General features: G+C 44.8%; 1 protein-coding gene across 8 annotated transcripts in view; it reads left to right on the top strand.

The window, feature by feature from the left end:
• Positions 1–24,988, top strand: part of TENM4 (teneurin transmembrane protein 4) — a 737,381-nt gene that overhangs the window by 138,128 nt on the left and 574,265 nt on the right. Inside the window, exon 1 of one of the 8 annotated variants that reach the window (XM_079105081.1) lies at positions 6,914–7,079. The exons of the other annotated variants lie outside the window; for them this stretch is intronic. The gene's annotated coding sequence lies outside the window, so the exon portion shown is untranslated. Of the gene's footprint in view, positions 1–6,913; positions 7,080–24,988 lie in introns of those variants that run through there. 8 annotated transcript variants of the gene reach the window in all.

The raw sequence follows: 24,988 nt of genomic DNA, 5'->3' as shown, positions 1-24,988 counted from the left end.
AACAGACCAGATTCCCTCCCTCTGCCTGGCTAAAGAGGCAGCATGAACTGAAGAGCTCGGGGCCATGGCAGACAGACACAGTTGATCTGGAGCCGGGTGTGGAATACCAGCCTCATGGCTCCCAGTTAGAATGGTGGGATTCTGCTGGGACAGGCGTTGCTTGTAAATTCCATCCTGGTCGGTGGCTGCTATTGGTCATGAGCAGGACAGGAAAAGGGATGAGAAATATAGGAGAAAGTGACAGCTTTGTCATATAGGACAATCAGTGCCATGAAAGACAAATGAGCCAAGAGCCATGAGACTTCAGCAAAGAGGAGAGTTTCCTTAGGACTGGGGAGTGAAGGTAGGCAGGGCAGGCAAGGAAGCCTCTGAGGGGACGCTTGAGGACTGGGTAGATCCTCCAGGGCAAAGGTACAGACAAGGAAGGCATTGGGACAGCGGTGACCCTATGCAAAGGTGCAATGTGGGGAAGGTCACTGGGTTAACCTTGGGTGGCCTGGCCAGGCTGGGATGGAGGGCCTTTCACATCCCTCCTGGAGCTGGTGCTTGATTCTGCAGACAGAGGAACCCAAGATGGATTTTAAGCCAGGTTTTACTTTAGAGAGGTGGGACTTTTTTAAAAACTTGTTGATTGCACTATCTTAGGAAGTCTCTGCCCCCACAATATGTTCCTGGGATAAGGCACACGTTTCCTCTCTGAGGGTGGCAGTTAATAATAGGCACGGGGCCCAGAGCAGGAATAGAGGAGCATGCAGGCACATGTTTAATGAGTTCACAAAGCGATTTTGTTTCCTAATTTTCACATTGCCCCCCGCCCTCCCACCTGCGCGAAAGCTCCCCGTTGGAGCTGGTGCCTCACGCTCCCTTGAGGACGGCAAGGACTGCAGTGTGGTGGGGACACTTCTGCTGCTGGGGTTGGGAGTCATGTGGGTGTGCTCTCGTGGAGATGGGAGAGAGATCCAGGGCACTTTAAAATAATGACAGTAATCTCTGTCCCCCAAGTGTCTACCAGGTACTGGGTATCATGATCTCAGTTATTATGTAGTCTTTTTTTTTTTGCTAGGGTTGTGATATGTTGCCCAGGCTGGCCTTGAATTCTTGGGCTCAAGTGATCCTCCTCCCTCAGCCTTCTGAGTGCTGGGGCTGTAGGCAGGTGCCACCATACCCAGCAATACTGAATCTGAAAGGAAGGCATTTGACAGAGTAGGACACTGCTATTTGGAGATGGTGTGGTATCTGTCTACACCACATAGCTAAGTCAAAATTATGCCAATGAATATTTTTGGGGGGTTCTGGGAATTGAACCCAGGGGCACTTTATCACTGAGCTACATCCCCAGTTCTTTTACATTTTTTTTTTTTTAATTTTGAGACAGGGACTTGCAAAGTTACTAAAGCTGATCTCAAACTTATGATCCTCCTGCCTCAGCCTCCTGAGTAGTGAGGTCACAGGAAGGCACCACCATAGCAGACTTCAGTAGGACTTTCTTTTCAGAGTGCAACATAAGCAGAAGAAAAGGCAGAGGGAAGATTTTGTGGCCTGTTCATTCAAACAACTGTGAGTTACAATTCCATTTTGTCCTCTTCACTTCTCTGAGTTTCCTCAAAATGGCATGGTCATTGCTCCTTCACAGTGTCTTTGAGAAGAATAAGTAGCCTGTGTTTGGCCCACAGGCTTCTCATACATGGTAGCTGCTCTTGAGAAGTCATTAACCTTTGAAGGTTGGGGACCCGCTCCTCCAGCATAGGGTCCTATTCTCTTCACAGGAATGGAATAGAGCTAGCTTCAAGCTATCATGGCCAGCCTTTCCTTGGGATGTCAGTCCTTCCTCTTTGGAACATCACAACAGTGGATCTTGATACTGTTGATGGGGGAGGGACACCAGAACACATCAGTGTCCTTCTCAGAAAATCGTGTCCCAGGCCTTGTGGTAGATTGTCTCCATCAGGGCCTTCTCTGAAGGGCCCGGAGGCCCAGAGAGGTGGGGCTGTCTCCTGGGAATGGCCCCTTCTGACTTCTGTCCCTTACTAAAGCTAAGCAGCTGCTTCATCATACTCATTTAGTTTGGGAAATTCCTTTTTTTTTTTTTAGCATTTTATTTATTTTATTTTATTTTTATTTATTTTTTTATTTTTACAGATTGCATTTTGATTCACTGTATACAAATGGGGTACAAATTTTTGTTTCTATGGTTGTGCATGATGTAGATTCACACCATTCGTGTAATCATGCCTGTACATAGGGTGATGATGTCTGTCTCATTCCACCATCTTTCATACACCACCCCCTCCCCCTCTCATTTCCCTCTAGGTAATCTAAAGTTCCTCCACTCTCCTCTTACCCCCACCACCCCATTCAGCCTTTGGTCTTTTGGGGTTTGGCTTATTTTACTTACCATGATATTCTCCAATTCCATCCATTTACCTGAAAATGCCATAATTTTATTCTTTATGGTTGAACAATAATTCCATTGTGTTGGAATGGACCCACCTTTTGACCCAGTTATTCCACTCCTTGGTTTATACCCAAAGGACTTAAAATTAGCATACTACAGTGACAGCAGCTTCATCAATGTTTATAGCTGCTGAATTCACAATAGCTAGGTTGTGGAACCAACCTAGATGCCCTTCAATAGATGAATGGATAAAGAAACCGTGGTATATATGCACAAGGGAAATTCTCTTTCTTATACTCTGTGTCCCCTTTTGTGCAGCCCTGGTAGAGATGGCAGTATCACTTACTCAGAATAATCCAGAGTCCTTAGTCTCTGCATAGGGTTCTCCAGAGAAATGGAACTAATAGGATGACTCTATTTACCTACCTGCCTATTTCCCTACCTATCTATCTATATCTATATCCATATCTACATCAGTGCATATGCACAAGTATATATATGTTTGTCTGTGCAATATATATTTTGAGAGATAGGGAAAGAGATTCATTTTAAGGAATTGGTTCACGTAATTGTAGGGACTGGCAAATTCAAAATCTGCAATGCAGGCCGAGGAACCTAGAAACTCATGCAAGATTTGCATGTCGCATCCTGAGTTACATCATTGTGTATTCCTTGGGAAATCTAAGGTCTTCAGTGGATTGAATGAGGTCCACCCCTATTGTGGAAGGCAATCTGTTTTACCTAAGGTCAACAGATCATAGCTGTCAATCACATTCACAAATACATTTACAGCAGCATCTAGACTAGTATTTGATCAAACAACTGATCAACATGAAATTAACCACCATGGTCCCTGAGAGGCCTTACCCTAAAGAGCAGCTCACCTTTCTTAGGAAGCTCAAGGACCTGGAACCAGGGGCTTGCTTTCCTGTCGAATCCCTAGACCCAGGGAATTTTCATCAGAGGTGCTGCCAGTCATTAGGTCAGTGTTTGTGAGGAAGAGTTCAGTCTCCAAAGTGCTGGAGTGCAAAGTGTAGTAGACTTTGTTAGAAATTTGGTTCACTTATTCATTTATTTATTTGCCCTGTCTACCTGTGTGGCCACTTTTACTATATGCTGATTATATGCTGAGCCTTGAGTTAGGCCATGTAGGACCAAAAGTGAGAAAGAAAAGACCTTTGCCTTTAGGGCTTTATAATTCCATTATTAGACATTCTCCATACCAATCAATGACTTGCTATACAGAACTGGGCTTTATGGAAATGCCATTAGCTTGGTTTGAGATTGTTATGGGGAAATGTGAGTACTAGTCATTACAGCCCAGTGGATCTTAATCCTTTGTGATCCTTTGTTAGATTTAGGACCAACCCTGACCCTTTTCCCAAAACCATGTTCATCCCAAGACACTGCAATTGGTGGACTGTTTGGGGAGGCACAGATACCACATGAAAGCCCTCAGCTTAACAAAGCCCTTTTTATAAAGATCTTAGAAGAAATTTCATTTCTTCTCCATGTTAAAAATAAATGTGCCTCTCCAGAAAAGTTGGTTTGTTTTTATCTCTTACATGGAATTGTAGGAATTGTAGTGTCTCATTGTTCCTACAGACCATTCAGAAGTATAGAGTCAAAACCGAGATCTACCTGTTGAGAGAATCAACCTAACTCACAGCTCCATTTTGATGACCTGCATCTCTTCTTTCCCTCCCTCCCTCCCTCCCTCCCTCCCTCCCTCCCTCCCTCCCTCCCTCCCTTCCTTCCTTCCTTCCTTCCTTCCTTCCTTCCTTCCTTCCTTCCTTCCTTCCTTCCTTCCTTCCTTCCTTCCTCCTCTACCAGTTGATGGCAAACAGCTGTTTGTGGTAGTGGGGGTTTTGAGGAGATGGGGGATTAGCATCCCTTTTCGATGTTTAAATGCTCTATTTCCTTTGGGGCAATAGAGAAGAGTGGAAAGATACAAACAAGAACAATGGTGAGTTTTACAGTACAGGAGCACATAGGTCCCAAGAGACCACAGCTTCTAGGGGTAGGAACAGGCACTACCACGTACTCACTGGACTCAGTGCAAAGTGAAAATGCATATCCCCTTGTTAAAAATTAAGAAGTTAACCCAGTGGTAGAGCACCTTGCCTGGCATGTGTGAGGCCCTGGTTTTGATGCCCATATTAAAAAAAAAAAAAAAAAGAGAGAGAGAGAGAGAGAGAAGAAGAAGAAAAGGAAATGAAAAAAATGAGAATTTAAAGAAAGCCACAGCAGCACATTAAGCAAAGCTTAGAGTTCTCTTAAGAGTGTGACCCTGCGCAATGTCCAGGTTACATACCTATGAATTCCCTGATGAGAAAGGAGGCTTCCCAAGCCAGGTAGCACTTGAAAAAGCTAAAGGAAAGAGTGGAACTTTGTCAGCAGAGCACAGCAGTTGGCATCCACACAGAGGAACAGCTGGTATGGAGACATGGGGAGGTGGGAGTTGAGTCACGAGAGGAGACGAGCAGGAGGTGATCAGGCAGGTAAGGTGAGCTGAGGCTGGGCTCTCCAAGAGCCTGTGACCCATAATTTTCATCAAGTCAGCTTCCAGAAGACTCACACGAAACAGATCTCACACTGATTTCCAGGCCCCACTGAGTCCCATTTTGCCCTGACCCAGAACATCTTCATCTCCCTGTTGCATCTGCCCTTTGCCCTTCCCTCGAATAGCCTGACATTCCCACAGTGCACTGGGACAGGCCCAACTGCCGCTGATCACTGCACACCAACACAGGCCTCTTAAAACCTCAACTCCTGGCTGACCCCAACTAGCCGCTCACATGGAGGGGGCTGTGAGACGGGCTTGCACCCAGCATCCCATCGTCTTTGAGGCTCCAAGACGGCAACAGGCCTGGTGAATTTCTGTCAGCCCCATTGGCATGTCCCAAATTGTCCGTTTTTTTGTCATTCCCTGTTTGTGCAGAAAGTCATCATAGGAGCCCTGTGACAAGTTGTTTGAACTGAGACAGATTGCCTGTTTCCTCCTGGCTATGTCTGGCTCTTTCCCTGCCAGCAAAAATTGGGTAGTTAACCCCCTCCTTCTCCCCGCAATTTCTTGCTGCTCTTTTACATCACCTTCTCTGATAAATCACTTGGGACGTTGCGTCGTCAACAGCGTGGCCATAAACCCTTTCCACAGATCCATAAACGAGATCACGCTCTGTGGAGAAGCATTAAGCAGCGATCTGGGAAGCGGTTAAGGCTGTTTATTTGTTTGAAACTATAACAGCCAGGATGGTGGCGGTACCCATGTGTGGAGTCTGAGAGCAGCGCTGAGCGAAGAAAGCTCACATGGGTCATCCCACCACCCAGGGTCCCTCTATATCCAGGCTGGTGGGGCAGCAGGAGGCCCCTGATGAAAGCCCCTCACTGTCCTTATGGGTAAACTGAGGTCCAAAGAAACAAGGAATTTGCCTAAGATGGTACTGCCAGCAGGCGGCAAGCTAACCCTAGTCAGGCCCCCTACTTCTGTGGTAAAATCACTATTAGGGTGAACACCTCCAAACTGCTAGCCCTGTCTCTGAGAAAGTCTCTCCACTTCTCTGAGCCTCGGTTTCCTTATCTGTGAATTGGCAGTGTGGTCACCTTTTGCTTTTTTCTCAAGAATGACCAAGAGGAGGTTGCAAGCAGGATTTATTCAAAGACAACTAGCTTGGTCCTTACCCACATGGCCATGGGCAAGTTGTATAACCTCCCTGAGTTTCCTCTTCTCTAAAATGAAGGCTATTGGGGGATTTGAAAATCTGATTCCAAGAGTGACTGGAGTATTTTAAGCACTGTGTAAATGTTGGTTAGTTTCATTATTATCATTATCTTCATCATTCTTGGCACTGCATAAGCCCTTAGTAATTATTTTTTGCCTTTCATGTAGGCTGAGTTGCAAGGTAGCTATAATAAGTGGATATAAACAAATATGAGTTTAAAACATAGTTCTGACATTTTTTTTTTCTTTTTGGGATTGAACCCAGTGTGGCTTAAGTACTGAGCCACCCCCGCCCCAGTCCTTTCTTATATTTATTTATAGACAGGATCTTGCTGAGTTACTTAGGGCCTTACTCAGTTGCTGAGGCTGGCTTTGAATTCACGAACCTCCTATCTCAGCCTCCTTAGCTGCTGGAATTACAGACCTGCACCACTGTGCCCGACCGGCTCTGCCAGTTATTGGCAGCGTGAGACTGCACAAACTTCTCAAACTTCTCAATTATTCTGAGCCTCAGTTTCCTCATCCAGGAAGTAGAATAGCAATAGACACCTTGAAGAGCTGCTTTGGAGGACTGGAAATAACTATCACATCATTTATGCTAAAACATTTACAGCAGTTATCATTTCTTTCTCAACTATTATTTGGTTTGATTTTAAAGTGAGTCTTCTCCAACCAGGAGCTGGGCAGCCCTCCCCACACCCCATTTTGTTGCAACAGAAACCATTGCCTGCAATTTAGATAGTTTGCATCATGCAGTGCTACCTCATCATTCCATGCTACCGAGGCATGATGAAAAATCAGGGATGGTGGTTAAGTGGGTGTCCAAAACTTACACAGTACACACTGAGTGCAAATGCTGCAGAAGTCAGCTGCGTTCTGCCTGTGAGCTCTGGGCCCTTCCTGTCCTGCCCTGCGCTATGTTCTGCCTTTTGGGCTGGGATCCTCTTCTGCAGTAGAAGGTAGGTGGACATCACATAGAGCTAGTGTGTTAAACTGCAGGTCCACGAATCATGGGAGGAGCCTCCACACACTTGGTTAGAACATCTTATCAACCAACTGGGATCCTAGTCGGCGCAGTCACTTATAGTGGACGAGGGGACTAGGGACGAAACTTCTGGATGGGGCAGCATGGACGGCAGCTGACTTGGCACTCTTTGGGGGCACAGTGGAGAATGTAGTGGTTGGTACTGGAATACGAGGCTTGTGCTCACTGGCATACTTGGAATATAGAGATATGCTGTTTGGATCATATTAGATATCTACTTGGAATGTATTTCTTGCCTCTTTGTTATCCCCTGGCTAAAATAAAAAATATCTGTGATCAGTTAGCATAGATACTCAAGATTCTATATCAGGTTGTACATTACTGACAATCTTTCTGGCCTGCCCCAAATTTCCCATTAGGTGGAACAAAATTAAGTTGCATGTATATATAGCTTTATTTTTTAACTTATAATCATGATAATTTAATACGAGTCAAATTGATTTAAAATTTTAGGGTTTTTTTTTGTTGTTGTTGTTAATTTCTAAACAAAAGAAAGGAGTGTGCTGTTTATTTTAACTCTTCCTTTATATGCTCTCGATAGTCTGGTTTCTTAATTCAAAAGGTTGAACCAACCCTCCTGATGCCTGCAACTGGGAACAGACTCATTTCTCCTTTGTTACAGATGAGTTTGCCTTGAAGGCTGTTGGAGGTTCATGAACAAATAAATATAGTGCATTTCTTTTTATATCAGAATAATGTGCTGGCTTGAGGGAAGGAGATCTGGAATCAAACATTTTAACACTGTCATTTACAGTTCTGTGACTCTAGGCAGGTCGTTTAATCTGTCTAAGCCTCAGTTTCCCCATCTGTAAAATGGCGGTGATATGAGTTCCAAATCCACTCCCTGGAGTTCTGATCCAGAAGAATGAGTTAGTGCTTGCCAAGCTCTCAGCATGGTCATGGAAGTGGGCACTGAGATGTCACTGCAGATGCCCTGCAGCTGTGGCAGATGCCCCCACTGGATGTGCTGTCTGTGACTGCCTACCTCCTGCCCCAAGCAGTCAGGACCCCGTGGAGATCAGACTTCATGAAAACCGAATAGTAATTATTCAAGGATTTTATGAGCTAATTGTTAAACACAGCCATTGTTAAAGATTAAATGATAGAAACCTACGTGTAAATAAGTTATATTCAAAACAAAGGGAGCAATTACTCAATACCGCTTCCCGATTCTTTTATTGCATTACGCTACACCCTGTGTCTGTGTTGTCTGTGGAGTAGAAATCGTCTACCATGATCGCACTGCCCATCCTGTCCAGCTCCTCCTGCAGAGAACTCACTTCGCATGGTAGGAATATTTACACCACAGAGATGAGTAAACACTACGCATCAAGGCTTTTCCCACTGCTGGAGGGCCAATTGTGAAATACCAGCCCGTCTTTAGGTAAAACTCAGACACTAATAAGTGTGGCTGCTTTATTGTTGGTGCCACGGTTGAGAAAAAAATCCTTTAACTAATGAGATGAAATGTGTCTCCTTCTAGCTGAGTTCCAGTTAGACTTTTTAGTGAATTTGTGTTCTCATTGGTAAACAGATACTGTGGCTTCATTTGGGGTCTCATCACCCCCAGTTCACAGGGCATGGAACACATCGGCCCTAACAAAAAGTATTAGAGTGTTAAACTTCTATGTATTCAGATCAGGATTTTTAAAATGTCAGAACTATTTTCCTCTAATCATTAACCAGTTTCAGAAGTGCTTCAACTGCTCTGTTGAGAAAATCCAGACTTAAAGGTGAATTTTACTTAAATTTTGAGTATAGGCTGTTTTTAAAAATAGGCAACCGAGGAGAAGAGAAGGTATCCTTTGGGGCATGTGGAAATCCAGTCTCCTTCCAGGAGAGCTCTCTCTGCAAATGACCATCTACTCACCAGGACGGTTCCTTCAGTGCCAAACACAACCAGGGGGTTAGTGTCAGTCTGCTCAGACACAAGACTCAGAGAAGTGAAAGCAGCAAGTTGAGATGCAACTAGAAGGACACAGGAAAGGTTACAGTGATGCTGTGACTTTTGAAACTGCAGAATGGTAGTTGAACAAGTTGACCGTTGGACAACTTGATTAGAGTTCTACATGCTACTGTTCAGATTCTGCTTGTGTCCTTCTGATGAGCTGAGTGACCTCAGACAGGTTACTAAACCTCTCTGAGCTTCCATTTTTACCATCTGTGTAAATAGGGATTGTAATACTTATCCCATTGTCTGTCAAGTATGTTAAATAGGATAAAGATAAGAAGGTCCAGGAACATAGTAGTTACCAGTAAGAGGTACTCCATTTGCTCTATCAACTGCCATGTCATTTAACTTAGGGTTTTGAGGTCCTATATTATTAAGACACCCTATCTGCATAAAAGTTGTCTTTATAGATTGCAGATTTATGTTACTTTATCATTTCCTCATTTAAAATGTAAAGTAACACCAGGCGTGGTGGTGCACACCTGTAATCCCAGTGACTCAGGAGGCTGAGGCAGGAGGATTGTGAGTTTAAAGCCAGCCTCAGCAACTTAGCAAGTCCCTAGGCAACTTGGTGAGTCCCTGTCTCTAAATAAAATATAAAAAAGGGCTGGGGATGTGACTCAGTTGTTGAGGGCCCCTAGGTTCAATACCTGGCCAAAAAAAAGTAAAGTAACACTGTCCAAGTTGACTTTGTGGTAGCTCATTATGGAGGAGATACTGCTCCTGATTCCTTTTTTGTAGGATAGACACACAAAACTGGATATGTCGGGTATGTCTTTCTTGAAACTAACACCACGTATGGCATCCCATACTGCTCTTTCCATGTGGAATTTCCCTAAGTGGGGATATTGAGCTCAGTATTTTATAAACTCCACTTGCCTGGAAGAAAATTATTTTAAAAGTCACTTTTTGTCATTTTCCATTAGACACCAATTTCCTAGGCAAAATCAAATGTAGGACACTGTTGTATAAATGAAATAACAGACACATGTCAAGAGGTTAATAACTCCCATTGGCCATTTCTGAAAGGAAGAAAAATCACAGTGTCACTTTTACTCTTGACATTTTGTTCTGTCACCCCTTGAAGTGAACAAAGCGTCTTTGTGCATTTCAAAGAGGCCTCCATTTATTTTCTTCCAAAGTTCTCCAGAGTTGTGCCTCTAAATTTTTTGGTGGATGACAGGCAGTGGGAAACCTAAGAAATCTAGCTGCAGGAAGAAGCAAAACACCATTGCTATTGACTGTAAACCAGAGGCGCCCCCTCCTCCCCGCCCTCCAACCTCCCTGGGTGTGGTGGCAGCAAGCCATCAGAAATGAGACGGAATTCTCCAGTATGTGAAATCAGCTACACACACTGAGGAAATAGAAGCTCACTACAATATTTGCTCTAAGGGTGGTGTAAAATGGTACCAAATTTCACTGAAATCAGGAGGGAAACCAGCCCTACACAGTATTTCTGTTTGCCAACCCAGACTCATTTGGCATACCTGCATTTGCCCAGATGTACTCTTGGGCCTGTCTCATTTGATTCTTGAGCCATGGTTGACCATGGTTTCTTTGGTGACAACTGGCAAGCGATATTGAAAGCAGCTTTGTTTATTCTTTTTCCTTTGCCACTGTCCTCTCAGTTGCATACCTCTCTATTAGGCCTAGGTTCCCTCTCCCATTCTTTTCTTCTTCATCTATAACCCTCTTTTCTCCTACTGTTTCCTCACCTGGCTCAGAATCCTGAGATATTTCATAAGAATCACCATGACCCAGACATTAAAAAACCACGTAGTGATTTTCTGTCATTGTTTAAAATGCAATTCATAGTAATAAACACTTCCTAGATCCTGCTTAGGACATGCGTATACTTAACAACAATACTTGCTTTTACTATGTGTGATAAACTCTGACATTTTTAATTCTTTTCTGTCCCATACCATTCCATTCTTCTCTTTGAAAATGTTGTTTCTGATGGACTAAGTTAATTTTTATAACTCACAGAGGGGATGCAGCCTACAGCTTGAAAACAGAATCTTGGACTTTAATGTGCATACAATCACCTAGGGATGTTGATAAGGGACAGATTCTGATTCATTAGGTCTGGGCAGGGCCCGTGATTCTTCGTATCTAACAGGCTCCCATGGGATATGGATGCTGCTTATCTATAGACCACACTTGGAGCCACCTTGTTCTCCAGCATAGGCATTGTTCAGCACCATGGACAGGAGCAAACCTGTGTTTGTCCCCAGTCTTCAAACAACCAACAGATCCATGAGTCATCCTGCGTTTGGCTTCTCTGCAAGATGTGTGGCACCAGCTGATGGGGAAGGAAAGCATTTTTGTAGAGACTGCCTAACAATACAGGACATGCTTTCTCTCTCTCTCTCTTCCCCACAAAGGAGGCCTCCTGGTCTTTAGCAGCCAGTCCCTTGGAGCTCAGCCAAGGAGTAGGGCAAGGTACAGGGCTGGGGAGCTCTGCCATGGGAGTCAGTACCGCTCTAGAGCCTCCCTTCCCAACCAATTGTCCTGCATCTCTCCAGTTCCTGCCTGATGACTCACTGTGGCGCTGCCTTTAATTGGGGCTTTGCAGTAAAGGCACAGAAAGCCCTTCTCTTAGATCCTCTTTCTGGTGAGCTCTACTCCCACACTATTACTCAGCTTAAATGACGAGTCTTCATCTTGGCCTTCGTCTGTGTCCCTATTACCCTTTGTACATAACTCCGTTGGAGCCTGGTGCTATGTGTTTATGTCTTCCCAAAGTAGGCCGATCATTCTTGGCCCTGCCCCGCTAGAATTACCTGGGGAGCTTCTGCAAAATACTGATATCCATGCCTCGCCCCAGAGCAATTAAATCAGAATCTCTGGGCATGACACCTGGCCATCAGTATTTTTGAAAGTTCCCTAAGTTACTGTGGTGTGTAGCCAGGACTACGAATTGCTATGTCACATTGTGAAATCCCTGAGGATATGGGTCATGTCTTACTCACCTTTCTTTTTCCTCTCTTCCCCCCCCCTCCTCCTCTTCCAAACTCTTCCAGCACCTTGCACAATATCCTAGACTCCCACTAAGTCTCTGATGAATAAGTATCTACTGTACCTAGCTGGGCTTCCTTTAGCACCTACTCTACGCGAGTTTCTAAAGGCTGACGTTTGCCTACACTAGACTCACAGCAGACCTAGAAAGTAGATCTCATCTTTCCCAGTTTGAGGAGAAAGGAACAGAAGCTTAGAAAGTTTGAATCACTTAACTAAGGTCACAGGCAAGGGGCAGATCTAGGGTCTGAGTTCAATGCAGGGATGTGCTGGAATTGCTTGGAACTGGTACCACCTGTCTCCCCAAGCCCCAGCACGTTTTATTAAGGGGGACTCAATGACACAAGAAAACTCAATTCCTTTTTCTCTACCATCAATTTTCCTAGTGTTTTAGGGGAAATATAGAATTGTTATTAACATTATTATAACATTGTTTTAAAAAGTAGTACCCTTGGGCTGGGGTTGTAGCTCAGCGGTAGAGCGCTTGCCTAGCACGTGTGAGGCACTGGGTTTAATCCTTAGCACTGCATAAAAATAAACAAAATAAAGGTATTGTGTCAATCTACAGCTATTTTTTTAATAGTACCCTTTATTAAGTGCTTTCTGTTTGCCAGGTACTATGTACTGTAGGTGTTGGTGTCAGGACCCCTTGAGAATGCTCAGATCTATGGATGCTCAAGTCCTTTGTATCAAATGGTGTAGTATTTGCACACAACTTATGTACATCTGTTGGTATATTTCAAATCATTTCTACACTACTTATGATGCCTAATACAATGTAAATTCTATGTAAATAGTTGTCACATTATCTTGTTTAGGGGGTAATTACAATCAAAAAGTTTGTACATGTTTAGCACAGACACCCTTTTTCTCCACAAACTTTTTTTCCCCTTTCACCATAATATCACATTGCAGAAAAAAGTAAATCAGTAGTTTTCTTTTTTAAATTGTTTTTTAAAAATTTTTACAGACTGCATTTTGATTTATTGTACACAAATGGGGTACATCTTTTTGTTTCTATGGTAGGTAGAAACAAAATGTAGATTCATAGCATTTGTGTAATCATACATGTACATAGGGTAATGATGTGTATCTCATTCCACCATCTTTCATACCCCCCTCCTCCTTCTCATTTCCCTCTACATAATCTAAGTTCCTCCATTCTTCTCTCACCCCCAACCCCCACCCCTATTATGTATCATCATCCACTTATCAGGGAAAACATTCAGTCTTTGGTTTTCTGGGATTGGCTTATTTCACTTAGCATGATATTCTCCAATTCCATCCATTTATCTGCAAATGCCATAATATTATTCTTGTTTATGGCTGAATAATATTCCATTGTGCATATATACCATAGTTTCTTTATCCATTTATCTGTTGAAGGACATCTAGGTTTGTTCCACAATCTAAAGCTATTGTGAATTGAGCTGCTATAAACACTGGTGTGGCTGAGTCACTGTAGTATGCTGATTTTAAGCCCTTTGGGTATAAACCAAGAAGTGGGATGGCTGGGCCAAAAGGTGGGTCCATTCCAAGTTTTCTGAGGAATCTCCATACTGCTTTTCAGCATGGCTGCACCAATTTGCAACTCCATCAGTAATGTAAAAGTGTGTCTTTTCCCCCACATTTTGATCCATGATTGGTTGAATCTGTGGATGCAGAACCAGGGGATAGAGAGGACTGACTGTAGCATCCATTGCCTTCATTAGCCTCTGGAGTTTCACAGTGGCACTACAAAGCATTATTACTCCTACCTTGCAAATAAGAATATTGAGGCTTAGAGAGGTTAAGTGGCTCTGTGAGGTGACCATGTCTGAAAGTGGCCAAGCCAGATTTGAACTCAGGCCCTCCTGACAACAGATCCAGTCCCCCTAATGGCCCTGCCCATTCCGCATTTGCAGAACACAGTCAGTATGATGATCTCATTAGATTCTCAGAGCTCAACAGAGAGATGGATGACATGACTGGACAAAAGCCTCTGACTGCAGAGGATGGATGAGAACAGGGATAGACCCCCCTGGGACGATGGAACAGAAATAGGGTCTCCACAGACCAGAAGGGCTTCCTGGTGAAAGTGGAAATGGCTCTTCCTTCACTCACCTTCCCAGAACTCCCGGAATTCTTGCTGTCCCTCCAGAGACAGTGGGGGAGGCAAGTCCCAGGCAGGGTCATCACTCTGCCTGCTTTTGGAGGGACACAGAAGCGCCTCTGTTGTTGCTGCTGGAGCTCCGCGGTGATAGATGGAGGGCCATTTGTCGAGCCTGAAACCATCATTCATGGAGGACAAAGGCCCTCTGGGACCCAACACATTTGGAGAAGAGCATGAAGCAGACAGAAGCAGGATTATGTGAGACAAAGTCAAAAGAAATTTGTGAGGAGTCTGATTTCCAGAGCCTTGAAATCAGCAGGAACGAAGCCCTTTCTGTGAAAGAGTTATTAGCAAATGCATTTAGAGCTGAGGCAAGTGTGCTAGCTTCCTGGTGTCCATTACCACCAAACATTGGGAACAATTGTGTAGGATTTAGAGGATTATCCTGTTGGACAGCATTACATGGGATGTATTTTGGTAGGGAGGCAGGGTCTGGTGCATGTAATTTACAGAGCTTTGTAGTAAAGAACTGGGGTGGGGAAACCTGGATCAGTAACTTCAAACTCATCAGCGGGAGTGCAGGAGCTTTCTTTGTCTGGAGCCCTGATCTCTTTGGACAAGTCTGGGAAGAAATATGCAAATGGATAAATTTGACTTGGTTTGAGAATCATTCTAAAACACTAGAAAATCTCCCATTTTGCAATCTGAGGAAAATTTCAATGTTACATATATGAAGATAGGGCTTAGAGTAATAAGACTGAAGCCAGAGAAATACAATCTAAGGTCTATGTCCTTGCCTTCCAGTTTTGGGTCAAGGAATGTCATCAGTAACACAAATGGATTATTTCTGCCCATGACTGGGTAGAGGGTCTTCTGGAAGACAAAACAAGTGTGGGGGGAAGCTTTAACAAATGTGAAACTATGTGGGCGATCAGTCCTAACAGTAACAAAGCACACAGCCTCCATATTGAAGCTACCTACTGAGCATAGATTTAGTACCTCACCCTGGCAGAGAGGCTGTGTGGTGGTTTGGGAATTGATAGGGAAATTGTTCCCATTAAGAGGAGAGGAACATCCTGCTTTAGAATGTGCTTGGGGCAGGCTTGGCAGGGGTTGGGTCTGCTCTGCCAGGTGCTCATTCCATCTTGGGTCTCACCATGATGATGATGGCCTCCATCAAAGGAGTGCTGGGGACACATGCTGACTGAGTGCTTGCCAACTGCTTGGATCTTTGCTAGTGTCTGGGGATATAAAGAGACATGAACTCACGCAGTCTTTATTGTTCAGAGGTTAAGAACCTGATTGCTGGAACAACATGGCCAGCTTCAATCATGGTTCTGTCACTTTCTTAATCTTGATTAAGCAATTACGCATATTGCCTGACTTCTCTGTGACTTGATTTCTTCATCTTAAGAATGGGAGTAAATATAGGGCATACTTTATAGAAAGGTTGTGTACATTAAATATGCATTAGATAAGCTAATATGTAAAGTGTTAAATAAACTAATGTAGTTAAAGCATTAAATATGCAAATACACATAAAGCATCAAGGATGCAAATGCATTTAAATCACTAAATAAGCAAATATGAGGCACTAAATGAGTTAATATATGTAAAGTGTTAAATAAACTAACATATAAAGCATCAAATAAGCTAATATATGTAGAGCAGTAGCGATAATAATGCCTGGCACATAGTAAGTGTTCTATACCTGATTTCTGCTTTACTGAAATCCCACTCTATGTCCACCCTAGCACTGACACCAGGGACAAAACAGCACATGATCTCCCCTCATGGGCTTACAGTGCTGAAGGGCAGTCACATAAAAGCTTCATGACCAGAAGTGGGTTGTCCTCTGAGAATGGTTCAGATGGGGAGTCGTAGATAGAAGAGATCAAGAGCAGTTTGATGAACCAAGGAAAGCTTCCTGGAGGAGGGAACACCAACGGCTTTAAGAATAGGGAGGAATTTCTTGCACAAAGATAGCACAGTGAGGGCCTGCACCTGTCCTGCCTTGAAGGAATTCCCCTTCTTGTGAGAATTGGTGAGATCTTGAGTGACTTAGATTCCCTCAGGGCCCTGCAGAAAACAGAACAGCCCCAAGGATGAAGAGCATGAAATGGCGGCTGTTTCTCTGAGTGTTGTGGGATTCCAGGGAGGGAGAGGCAGCAGGGGCTTAAATCACAAGGAAATGGTCCCACAGGTGGGTGTGCCTGAGAGGTTGGGGCAAACATTGAAGAGGTTCTGATTGTTCCAGAAGAGAGACAGAACAAGCAAAGTTGCAGAGGCAGGACTGGGTGAATATGTCTAAAGAAGGGTGAGCAGTTCGCTTGGAGACTCCACGTTGCTCACTGGAAGGGAGGTTGGCTGAGAGCCCTGGAGGGTAAGCCCAAGGGCTTGAGTCCCCAGGTCAGAGAGCAGCAAGTGGACCTGAGTTCCCTCTGAAGATTTTCACAGTCACAGAAAGAACTATGCATTGTGGGCTAATAAAACACCAGCCCCTTCCTCAAAGCTGGATTATCAAGGCACAATGATGGCGAAGCCCTAGTAGAGAATGGCACACCTAATGTGCTTGTCACCCTCCACCCAACCTCCAGCTGCCTCCAGCACTCAGTCCCTAGCAGTGCTGAGGTGAGAGTGGCAAGGGACCAGCATTTAAGGGATAAGCATTTACATGCTGGACACTGCTGGCTACTTGACCTGCAGCACTGTCACCACGGAAGTCCCAACAGACTAAGCATAGCAGCTAAGAAGCTGAGAGGTTTGGTGGGTTTGGGACTTCAGGCTCTCTGACTCCAGACCTGCCTCATCCATTTGGGATGCAGAGGATTTTGATGTGCCAATCATCGTCAGATGCAGAATCTTGTCCAGTGTGCACCCTGAGCACTCAGAACGTTTCTACCACGTTGGTCACAACACTCAAAACTCCCTACCATGTCTCATCACTGATTGAACATCACTGTTAAGCTGATGAAGGAATGACTTAACCAAGGTCTTCTGTCTGCAAGCAGGTACACCCCAAGCCAAGATTTTATAGGGTAATACAGAAAGGTTAATTAGATTTAAAACAATATTTTTAAAAAGCTGTAAAGAGCCCCATCTCCTTCCACAACATGGTTATAATGAGCAGAAGCTTTGGGCTTCTATTGTTTTCCACTTTTTATTCCTTTTCCTAGAAAGTACCAGACAGATGTCAAAATGACCCACCTTCTCTTCCCAAGCTCTCAAATCCATGACAGAGGCAGGGCCAGCATATAAGGGCCCAGGATAGAGGTGAGGAAATAACGTATTCAAAGATCTGCTCCATGCCGAGGGTAAGCAGTGGACAGACGGGATACCAAGGGTCCATTGTCAAGGCGGGGGCATCCATGATAGGATGAAGGAACTCTGGAGTCACATGCATTAGTTCCAGTCCCACATCCTCACCTGTGCCATTCGGTCTTGGGTCTTCACTTTCCTCATTCCAAGTGTGTCCTACCTTCTTAGAAAGCTGCTGGGGATCCAGGGAGGCAGCGTGTGAGGTATCCAGGAGGAACTGGTGCCTCTCGCATCCTCAGCCACTACTTTGCTTGCCTCCTCCTTTTGTTCCCAGGAGGAATTATCAAAGAAACCATGTACCTGCCTCACCAGAGTTTTGGCTGCTCTTTGATGTTATAGACCAAAGTCTTTCTTTTATCTCACACTTGGGACCACTTTTGCATTTTAACTTGATATGAAGACAGTGTGTGGTGAGCTCTCCGGTGACTATCATCATTTGCAACCTCCTTATGCCACTGCAGGTGGGAAGGGACATCATGCATTTTTCATTGCTTCATTCAGCCTGCATTTGTAGAGCACCTCCAGTAGGCCAGGCCTGGGCTGAGCTCCAGGTGGAGAGAGCTGGTAAGGAGAGGCAGACACACACACCAGCAGTGGCCATTCCCATGAGGCACGTGCTGTGGTCAGTAGAGGCTTGGGGACTCTGGTCTGCCTCTGCGTAGCAGAGTCAGGGAGGTTCCCACATACCGACTCAGGTTGATCATGAAGGTCAAGTCTGAAATGGCCAGACCATGGTGAACAGTGGCTTTAGAATAGAGAATCTGTCACTTAAAGGAAACTGTGAGTGATTCTGAGTTTTCAGATGAGAAAATCAATGCTATGAGAAATCCGAAGGATTCAAATAATGAATGTGACCCTCAGCAAGTCTCTTCCCTTCTCCTAACCTGTTTCCCCATCCTCCAGATGAGGATCTCTTCCAGCCCCGATGATCCACAATTTGCTGAGAACGTGGCTCACAGCCTGCAAGTCAGCGTGAAGCCAGCTTGGATCTCTGTCTATTTATCTTATCTTCCTATTTATATTTGGAAGCCTGTTTCTTCATCTGTTAGAATTCCTGCATTACACGCCCTGGAAATGTCTCTGTTTACCTTGATGTGCTGTGAGCACGATCCAGGGTTATTAATAAAACAGGGCAGGCTCCCAGCAGCGAGAGGCTGGAGCACAATTGTAAAACTGAATGTGGCTGATGGGGGTAGTTGTGATTGCCCAAGCAAGAATGCCTGCTCTGCACGGGCCCCCTGGCCTCCCGGGCTTGGACGGGGTGAGGACCCCTCGGCCTATATGGCACACTGACCTGTTTTCCCAGGAAGTGGAAACCCCAGAGGCTACAAACTGACCATTCTATTTTAAATCTCAAGAAATTTAACATAAAATAGAGATTTCCACCATCCCTTAGAAAGTCAGATTTGCCAATACTAGATCCACCTTCCCTAATGGGGTAATAAAGGACAGTGACCCCTTTTAGAAGGATACAAGTTCTGGTTTGCCATGGTCCCCACCCCTCCCTCTTGTTATATAGGCATTTATGTTTGCCACCCTGGACTTTTCCTATCCTTTGGTTTCCTAGTGCATAGTAATTACTCACATGTGACTGATACAGATGGTCCTCAACTTTCAACAGTTCAATTTAATGATTTTACGATGGCGTGAAAGTGACACATTCAGTAAAAACCATACTTAGTATGATGATTTCAATCTTTTCCTGCCTAGCAATATGTTACAGGATACTCTTTGGTGATGCTGGGCAGTGGCAGTGAGCTGCAGCTCCCAGTCAGCCAGGAGATGAGAGAAGCAACCCTTACTCTACAGAGCACTGTGGTAGGACATCATGATGTTCAGGAGACTAGGTGTAGTAAATGCATTTTTGATACATGGTATTTTCAACCTATAATGGATTTATCAGGACGTAACTCCCCTGCAAATCAAGAAGCATCTGTGTGTGCAATGCAGAATGCTAGCCGGGTAACTTGTCCCTTTCCCGTTCATGTTCTTATTCTATCCGCACTGCAGCCCAGAGAGGTGGGTGTGGTTATTCCTATTTCACAGGTGAGGAAACCAAGGCTCAGAGAATGAAATGATTGTCCTGTATAAAGAGTTTGAAGAGTCTCACACTTGGACATGGCTCTGTAAAGTGGTTGAACAGGTCCTGGGAGGCAGCAGGGACTCATTCCAGCATCCTGTTTAACTTGAATTCACTGTAACCCTGTACGAGTCCCTGTTCCTTTGGGAACTTTGCTTTCCTTCTCTGTAAAGTGAAGTTACTGCACTAAATCAGAGCTTCTTAATGTGAGTGTGTGGCTGGGAACAAAATAACTGAAAGTTAGCATTTTCTCCCATTGTGAATGTAGGCAATAAACCACAATAGCATTAGCAGTTTCTGAGACTTGGTTACGAGGAAGCATCAGATATTTTTGTATCCCATTATAGTTATTGGAGATGCCTCAAAATATCATTTACACTCATCACTATCTCAAGGTTATGATAGTTATTAGACCTGCCATTAAATCCTTGTTATGACTTAAAAAAGATATAAAAATATAACGATCACAAATTTCTCATTTTAACATTTTGATAACTATTTCAATATAATTGGTTTCCTTTGTAATCCTATTGATTTTTATTTTATGCACTTAGGAACATTTTTCTGAGAAAGGGCCTGAAAGTTTCAAGAAACTGCCAAAGGGGTTCATGGGACAAAAGGCTGAAGACCCCATCCCCATTGATCTCTAGACCCCTCCAGCTCCAGGGACTCCAGCAGGTTCCACGGGCATCGGGCCTGAGGCCAGCCCTGGGGAACACACTTCTACCCTCTGCCCAGCCTGCTCTTCTTCCGCACCTGATGCAGCTTCTAGACAATTCCCTGGGCCCTGTGCAGCCTGGTTGTCACTCAGGTACATCAAACCAACATCTGCCAGCCTGCTGGTTGCTTGAAGTCATCAGAGAAGCTTGGGATGGGGTAGCAGGGGAGAGGGTGGATGCTCCTCTCCTCACTCAGGCCTTGGCCCCCTTGCGGTTTCCTGTTTTAGGAGCATCAAAGTGCTCAGATCTCTAGGTCTCATGCCTCAGTTTCTATCCTGGTTCCTCCTCACTGGATTCTTGTGTGAAAATCACAGATTAGAGCTCTTGGATATTTCTTCTTGTTTTTCAGGGAAAGAAACTGAGACACAGAAATACCTAGAGTCACACAGAATGGGATGCCTGAGGGAATGAAAGAATTGTGGAGAGGAAGCAGAGCTGCCAGCAGGGGCCAGGCCCCATGGTCATGTAGCCAGTGCAGAGGGCACATGTTCTAGGAGCATGGAATGCAGGTAGGCCAGGGGGATTCAGTGTAGAAGCTCAGGTGAGAGATGACTGTAGCTGGGATGAGAATGGTGGAGGCAGAGAGGGTGAGAAGTGGAGAGAATGGGGAGAGCTTAAGAAGTTAAAATGAGCAGGACTCCATGATGGGTTGGCTCTGGGGCTGGAGTAGAGGGAGAGGGGTTAAGGGTGACCTGCGTTTCTAACTTGTACCACTGATAGAAGGTGGGTCCACTTACAGAAATGGGAGCCAGCCAAGGGGGACTCTTTGGAGGGAGACCATGGGAATGTTGAACCAATGTAATGCTGAGTTTGAAGTTAATAAGTGGGTCCGAGTGCCAGGTCCCCTGCTTCTTGTTCCTAGAGGCAAGTCACATTGCCTCTCCAAGCTTCATGTCCTCAACTATAAACCTGGGAGAGTGAAGCCTGCTTTATAGGGTTGCTGTGATGATTACCCCAAACTTGGAGTGGAGGTGCTTGTACATTATAAGCTGTCAGTGACTCAGGCAGTCACCAGTGGTGGTTGATTTCAATCAAACATATATCCTTAGAATTACTTAAGATAGTGTTACAATGAGACATATCGGGCTAATTTTCCTCCTTTGGAATACAATGTAGGGTCCGAGACACAGGTAGCAGTGGTGAGGAGTTTGTGCTTGGTTGTTGGAATGAAGTATGTACCTATGTCCCCAGCTCTCGGGGAGATAGTGTTGTACAGAGTGGGGTCATTGGACTAAGAATCAGATATTTGGGCTCCACTTCTGCTCCTGTGGCCTCAGCAGGCCACAGAACTTCTCTGAGCCTTAGTTTTTTCAGTTGTCAAATGGATATGGTGAAAGTGCATACTTTCCAGGATGCTTACAAAATTCAAATGAAACGAGTTAATGAAGAGGTAATGTCATGCACATTACCAGGTGTAACATAGTAAGTACTTAATAAAAGTTCCTGCTTTGCTCTTGCATGACCGTCGCTCTTGTGCGTTAGGGAATGGCATGACCTTGGCCCACCACTCTGTGCTTGTCCCCTATCACCTCTTCATCCCTTGTGATCCAGCCACAGCAGCAAACTCCACTTTCTCCACAACACCTGCTCTCAGCTTGGAATGTCCTTTGTTATCTGTGGCTCTCTGGTGCCTTCTTTGTCTCCAGGGCCCAGGCAAGTGCCACCTCTTCCATGAAGTTTTCCTTATGTTACTAAGGAGACTTTTGCATCACTGTTGTCTCCACAGCACTCCCACCTGACCGTCTCTTGAACACACCCCAGCACTCAGTGTTGGGTTATAGGACAGCCATATCTCCTTCAGTGTAAACCTCTTGGGCCCATGATCTTATCTGCTTCAATCTACTATTACCCTCAAAAATAAACACAGGGTTCATGACAAAAGTAATAATAATAAAAAATAAAAGAACTGAGTCAATTGGAGTAATTTTATTGTTAGAGGCTGGAGCACCATCAGGCACCCTGCCCATGGCTCCAGGCCTGCTGCAGAGGATGCCTTGCACCAACTGGGTCAGGAAAGAACAGGCTGCACAGAGAGTTTTGCAGTTCATACCTGAAAGTACCTCTTCAGGGCATCTCCAATTAAGCCAGGCCCACAGTCTCTGGTAAGTGGGCCCCTGCAGTTAGGCTTCTGAGGATCTGGATAGGGAGGAGGAATTAGTGACCCCAAGAGCAAAGTCAGGGACCCTTTCCATGGGTCTAGATCAGCCATGGCTCTGTGGTTCTCTGCTCTAGCCTACTCTTCACTGTAGCCAGTGAAGATCTGAAGGACAAATCTGGCCCTGTTTGTGCCCAGCTTAAAATCCCTGGAGAGACAATCCCATTTCAGAGCCTGGCACAGATGTGGAGCCCTGCATTCCACATCTCCCTCTTCTGCTGGCCCTTCTCAGAATGGGTCCACATCTCACACCTGCTGCCGTGGACATTTCTGTTGTGCAAAGACTATGCTCATAAGTCCTACTGGAAACCTGACTTGCTTGTTCTCATCCCATTAATACTGAACCTTCCTCAGTGATCCCACTGTAGGTCACAGGCTCTCCCATTCTACCCGTGTGTGTCCTTTAGTGCAAGAGCCCATCCTGTGGACTCTGCTTGGCAGTAGAAACATAACAGCAGTGAGTGTTCTTCGGGACTGATCTGTAGGACCCATCTAGATGTTTGAGTAATGCTGTTCCATATAATTCCTACAATATCCCCGTAAGATTGGAGTAAGGATTCCCATTTTTCAGATAAGAAAGCTGGGACTCAGAGGGATTAAGTGACTTTCTCAGTCTCACTCGGCTCATTTGGGTCACAGCCAGAATTTGAACATGGATCAGGCTGGTGTTCTTGTCTACTTTCCAGACACCAGCTCTGGGCTGGGTCTGACACAGAACAAGCAATTAAGTGTTGAACAGAAGGGTGAACATGAAGTTGATGGGTGGAGAAGTTGATCCTTCAAGAAGAGCTCACATGCTTGGTTTGTTAAAATTAAAAAGACTTCCTCACATGGTTCCACAGGCCTGGTTGAAAAGAGGTGACGATATCAGCAACATCTTGGATCATTATTAAACTTTCCATGTACATAATAAAAACCATTTTCTCTGCTGCACAGCACAGAAAACTATCTCCGTCTGAAAGCATCTTGGTGCAGAGTATCCCAGTTGGGAGCATCTGCAGATGAGGCACTGCAAGAAGGACACACAGAGGAGGCATGGCTGCTCCCCAGAAGGCCAGTTAATGCATCGGGATTTCACTCTTGTCCCTGCCAGGCCATGCTGGCTTGTTAGGGGCTGAGGTCCTGTGACTAGAGTACAATTTTCTCATCCTAAATTATTTCACACCACTCTGATCACACACAAAAAATGAAATCTAACCAAGAGGGAGCAAGAGAGAACAAAGCCTTTGACTCTGAAATACCCAAAAGAAAGTAAAAATGGACATGGTTTGAGGACCTAAGCGGCAACAGAAATTCATCAGAGCGCTAGCAATGACGATGTTGGGAATTACAGACCACAGTCCTTGGGAAGCATTCACCCTTACTCAGACGTATGATGACAATGTGACCAGCTTCACTCATATCAAGAGTTTCCTAAAATCAGCTTCTGCACCTGAAGAACAGATATGTAGAGCTCAAGAAGCATCTCTGAGCCTCAGGGTTCCTAAGACCTCTTAAGCAGGGGCAGCAGAGATTTCCAGAAAGGAGACTTTAGCTTGTGCTCTCTCAAGCCCTGCTTTAGTGAGTCCCAGGGTCCACCTGTTTACAGTGGGTAAGCCAGTGGAAGCTGGGCCTAGAAGATGAGGTACCTCTTTTGCAGCATGAGACACTGACTGTATCAGGGCTGACTGTGGCCATCCTATTACCCATTCCCGGTCCTGACATATGGGCACAACACACAGCTCTGGGATTCTGCTGGTTTGCTGTTCAGATTCTTGGTTCCCCTCTGGAGCTGGAAGACTCATTGGAACCTCAGTGAGCTTGACTAGCTTCTTAACACTCTACCAGGCCCAGTCACCCAGCTGGGCGGGGCCCACTGAGACCAGTCACCATCATTAAATAAGAATGAATAGTAATTGTTATTAACTAAAAATCGTGGTAACATTTACATTACATTAGGGTGATGATGATTAATAGACTTTTGGAGGTGGACTGCTAAGTTTAGAATCCTGGCTCCACCACTTGTTGTGTGACTTTTGACAATTTTATTATCCTCTCAGTGCCCCTGTTTCCGTCTGCAAAACAAAGAAAATAACAGTACCCACCCCTCAGAATTATCTATTAGGGTTAGATGGGTTAATATTTGTACAGTGCTGGGGAGAATGCATGGCATACAGTCAGTACTTTATCATTGACTCAAATAAGCAGTTGTGATAATATTTGGCAACATTTGTTGAGCCTTTGCTAGGTGACAGTCACAAAGCACTGCAGCAGCCCTAGGAGTAGATTCTGTTACTATCTCCGCATTTTAGACACAAGCACAGAGCCGTAGTGAGGTTAAGAATATTGCCCAAAGCCGACGATGCGGAGGCTGGACTCTGATTCCAGAGCAGTGCTTCTTAGCAACGTTTAACAGGACTCACTGAGCCCAAGAGGCACCCTAGTCACTCCCCCTTGGGTCTTCCAGTGGAGGACTTCCCAGGCAGTGTGACGCTCAAAGAAAAAGAATGTG

Source organism: Sciurus vulgaris (assembly GCF_902686455.1).
Source record: "Sciurus vulgaris genome assembly, chromosome: 11".
Classification (NCBI taxonomy): Eukaryota; Metazoa; Chordata; class Mammalia; order Rodentia; family Sciuridae; genus Sciurus; species Sciurus vulgaris.
This window is presented reverse-complemented; position numbering and strand designations above follow the sequence as displayed.